This window comes from Triticum dicoccoides, chromosome 1A, assembly GCF_002162155.2.
Source record: "Triticum dicoccoides isolate Atlit2015 ecotype Zavitan chromosome 1A, WEW_v2.0, whole genome shotgun sequence".
NCBI lineage: Eukaryota > Viridiplantae > Streptophyta > Magnoliopsida > Poales > Poaceae > Triticum > Triticum dicoccoides.
In genome coordinates this window covers 497,876,796-497,881,305 of record NC_041380.1, presented here as the reverse complement: position 1 = coordinate 497,881,305, position 4,510 = coordinate 497,876,796, and the positions used below count along the sequence as shown (strand labels likewise).

Below are 4,510 nucleotides of genomic sequence, written 5' to 3'. Positions count from 1 at the left end.
GCTGTCTACCAGCGCGGGTGGGCAGGGAAGCGATCCGTCGACGTAGCCTAGCAGGTAGTGACTCCCCAAGAGCGGGAGAACCTGCGCATGCCAGAAGATGTAGTTGTCGGCGGAGAGCTTGATGGTGATGAGATGACCGAAGTGAAACGGCGGCGGCGAAGACAATCCCATCGAGGAGGCTGCCTGGGGTGCAAACACCATGGAGGCAGCCGGAGGCACCGAAGCCGATGCGGGAGGAGGCGGGACCGCAGCCAGGGCGGGCGCCGCAAAGCTCGCGGCCGGTGCGGACGCCGCAAGGCCCGCGGCCGGGGCGGACGCCGCCAACCCCGCCAGCGGGGCAGTGTGATCCGCTTGCGGCAGGAGCGGCGGGACGACGACTGCGGAGTCCGCAGCGGACGGCGGCGCCGCGGTGTGGACCACGAGGTCACGCCCAAGCGAGGGCGCCGGCGGCGTGGAGAAGACGGAGCCGATGCTCTTTGTCCCGATCGGAGCCGGAACAGAGACGGCATCGAGCGGGAGGCTGAGCAGAGCCGCAAGAGAGGCCGGGAGGAAGCCCGTAGCAGTGGAACCGGTGGTGACGGCGCTCGACATGGCGGCGGCGCGATCGGTGGCGCGGCGGCGGCGGTGAAGGCGGCGGCGGCTGCGGCGGCGGTGCGGGTATTAGGGTTTAAAAGCGGAAGCGATCGTAACCTAGCGTGATACCATGTAAGACAATAAGTTTTGGGGAACCAGCACAACCCTCTAGAGGTGGCTTATCTCATTATATATAATGGTTGTGTTACAATATGTATCATATACGTACATAGGTACAGAAGCTATAAATATTCTAACACCGTCGCACTGCCGCTGCAGCCCGCGTTGTTGACGCCGCGTCAGATGCAACCCGCAGTCGCATACAGTCGCCGTGGCACTACATGCCGCTGCGTAGCCGGCCGTGCCGTCGCGTGCCGTTGCTGACGCCTCGCGCCGCGGCAACCGAAGCCGTCTTGGTGCGTCGCGATGCCAAATCGTTGATGCATGGTTGCACCATTCTTTGTTAAGGCCGCCGTCTTCCATGTCGGCGACGCCGTGCATGCAGCCGTCGTTCTTGGGACGGCCTGTCTGTTTCTCGTTCTGTGGCCTAATTGCTCTCGGCAGAGAAAAGTGCCGATAACGTGTTAAGAGATAAAGCAAACGAACAGCACTTTCTTATTCACTGATGTGGGTATTTATACCCTCCCAAAGGGTGTGTTACAAGAGGTGTCTTTTAGAAGAAAGACACGAGCCAATAGTCGCGTCCGCTGCCTAGCAAGCGACGGTGGTTAGGGGAGAGGCAGGGATTATCCCTAATTAACATAAGTTAATTAATTCTTAACAGAAAAAACACAGAGTTACTTAGCAGCAGCAGCACTTTAGCAACCAAGGGTCAATATTTGAACTTGTGCAGTGAAAATTAAAACGTTCGGGTTCTAAATAGGAGTATATAACCAACCAATGCAAGCTTATGCCCCATCGGCGAGGAAAGGGTTCGCCATCTCATGGTGAGACCAGCATGACCGCCGTGCTCCTGCACGCCTGCAAAAAAACACAACAGGACACATCAAGTTCAGACCTGTAGTTGTAAACAGGGCGCAGCAACGGCACATATACCAAAAGTGAATTATTTAGCAAAGACCTCAAAATTATGTAGGTAATCCCTCCGTCCGAAAATACTTGTCATCAAAATGAATAAAAGGGGATGTATCTAGATGTATTTTAGTTCTAGATACATCCCTTTTTGTCCATTTCGATGACAAGCATTTTCGGACGGAGAGAGCAGTTTCTTACGTTTCTTCAGGTAACCACAGGAGGACTGACTACTCATCCTAAAGGATCATCTACTACTCCCTCCGTTCACTTTTGTAAGGCTGAGCCTACCTTTTCTGAATTCATTTGTTGCTAACAACCTGACAGCTCCCCTAATCTATCGCATCACTCAAATAATAGAGGAATGACTAAGTATAAAATCAAAACTGTCAGAAAACAAATACTTACAATGAGGCCAAGCTGTCTGGTTTTCCCTTTCCCTGGTAACTTCATTCTGTTCAGCGCGGTAAAAACTAACTTAACAATATTCCATCCGGATACGCAGCCAGGCATATACTTACTGAGAAATGTAGCACTAGTATGGTTGATGGATGATCTAGTTCTTTGCAGAACAAAGAATCCCATGCCCCGTCTACACTTAGCTCACTCAGAGTTCTAATAAGCAGTTATCTTATCCCTTAGCCGAATTTTAGTTAACCAATTAGCTAGCAAAAAAATACTAACTGCCCAAATAATTGAGATATAAAATGTGTGTCCTAAGTCCCTAGCTCTTGCCAATTTCAATAAGCAATACCAAGCGTTATACAAAAGAACCAAAGGAATCAGAAAGTACCTCTTTCAGACTCAACCGCTTCATCTAGCACTAAGTTGAGTGCTGGTCATATTATGCCTTTAAAGTTCCTGTCACTGGACATATGAATATGGCAGCAGGTCAGCATATAGAACAAACCTGAAAGCTACAAAAGGGTCCACGCATTGAAACGAATAAAGGAGGTTATACATTCTTCAGCTACTAGCACAAGAGACTGTAATATGTATACATTCTTCAGCTTATACATCCTTTTTGTGTTCTTATACCCAGTCTTATAGGAAGCACAAATTATGTGAGTGAATTTCACAAAACCTAGGTTTTACAGCTCACGTGTCACAAAAGACTAGGTTTTGGAATGCACAATTAATCCCAGGTTTTGTGGTTCGTGCAACGTCCAACAAAAATACTTTACTTATGATAGGACCCGATTTAAATAAACAAAAAAGTAGGGAGTGTGTGGCAGGTTTCGTCAACTTCACCCGACGACTTAAAACGACTACCGTACATAGCACCAGCCAGCTCAAGTTAACACAAACACAGAGTGCAAAAAGATATATTTCCCCTTCATTCATATCACAAGGCAATCTGCATTGCAACTATTCATAGGAAGCCACTTAATTGTGTTCAATAGCTAAATCCTTATCATGTGCAAATTTGGAGCACCGGATTGTTATGCTGACAAAAAAATTAGAGACGGAGCAGGAGGGGATGGGATGTGAAATAAATCAACCTTGTCGACGAACTTGGCCAGGTCGATTGCAGTCCCCTTGGCTGCGCCCAGCGTGATCATCAGGAAGTAAACGAACAGCACAACTCGTCCACTTCGCTCAACGAGATGGCGCGTGCTCTGCGGCTGTCTCTGGCGGTGCCCACCCTGCTCCGCCTCCTCTCCTCCCACCCCTTCCTCTCCGCCGCCGCGCAAGCCACGCTGCTCAAGTCCTCCTAAATAATCAGTCTACTAAGATGAAAGAACACTACATCTAAAAAAATTCTTAGAACAGAAGGTACCTTATAATCAGGTACGTCCTTCGTTAGTAGCTTCATCCCAAGGGCCTGCATGGAAACAAACAATACATCATCATGTATGAGAATGAGACTGCTCCCCTAGAGATACAAAAAAATATTTAGCATCTCCAACTTTTGGAATAGCCCAGCCTTAGAAAAGCAAAAAATAATTTCTCATACAACTTGATAGAACGCTCAAGATCACCAACACGAAGCATGACTTGACAAAGAGGTTCATGTATCTCTATCTCAGCCCTCTGGATAAGGGCAAACCTGTAGCCATCAGGTCCTGTGCAAAGGCAATAATAGTGGATCCTCCCTTGACAGGACCAGGTTCACGAGTGATATTGCCACCCTTGGATTTAACATGCTCAGCCAACTTGTACACCTGCATTTGCATCCATGATCTAAATAATAAAAATTTGCATCCATCATATCATATGAATATAATAATTTCACAGCATCGACATAGGCTATTGCAAATTGATAATACTGCATCCTCGTTAGCGATTCCGAAATGCCCAAAGCGCTCTCCAATGTCATACTTGTCAACACCATAGTCTGTTGAGCAAGGGTAAATTTTTAGCACAGTACAAGTTACCGAAAATTGAAATGCTTTACCAGGAAAAGAGTTGGTCAGTTCATATGAAGAGATAAATGTATTTTCCTTATTGGTTTGATACATATTGTACAACTGCAAACATAAGTGGCATATTGGAGAAACTGTGCCACAAAACTTTTGGCAGCTCAGTGAACATACTATATGTCAATTCAAGTGCGAAGTTGGTGTCCTCTGGTCCAAAACCAAGGAAGGCGTTGGTGTACTTCTCATCAGGAACATCTCTTTTCCTCAGCAGTTTCATCCCAAAGCATTCTGTGTATTACCTCCCACAATGACAAAGATCACATCAAAGCCATGATATTACTTGCAGATGTTGCAAATGTCACTTACAATATAGTAACATCCTTGATTATGCGGTCCAGATCCCCGACACGGTAAACCGCATGGAGCATCCTCTTGTTGTCCTGTTTATGCCACTCAAGCTCATGCCACTGAAGCACAGCCTCAGCTGCCTTCGTGGCTTCACTACGAGTTGCCATCCCTGATGCAAGAGTGTTACATCTAAT

The 4,510-nt window shown here is 47.4% G+C and overlaps 1 long non-coding RNA gene across 5 annotated transcripts; it reads right to left on the bottom strand.

The window, feature by feature from the left end:
- Positions 1–1,165: 1,165 nt before the first annotated feature.
- Positions 1,166–4,504, bottom strand: LOC119282623. 5 transcript variants are annotated; one of them, XR_005138815.1, is made up of 7 exons: positions 4,143–4,504; positions 3,656–3,943; positions 3,386–3,430; positions 3,108–3,305; positions 2,399–2,472; positions 2,014–2,059; positions 1,166–1,554 (listed from the first exon to the last, which is right to left on the bottom strand). It is a non-coding gene; the product is annotated as an uncharacterized LOC119282623 (long non-coding RNA). The 5 variants fall into 5 exon arrangements; XR_005138813.1 differs by having other exon boundaries at positions 3,656–4,256; positions 4,335–4,504; XR_005138812.1 differs by having other exon boundaries at positions 3,108–3,319; positions 3,656–4,504.
- Between the last annotated feature and the right edge of the window lie 6 nt (positions 4,505–4,510).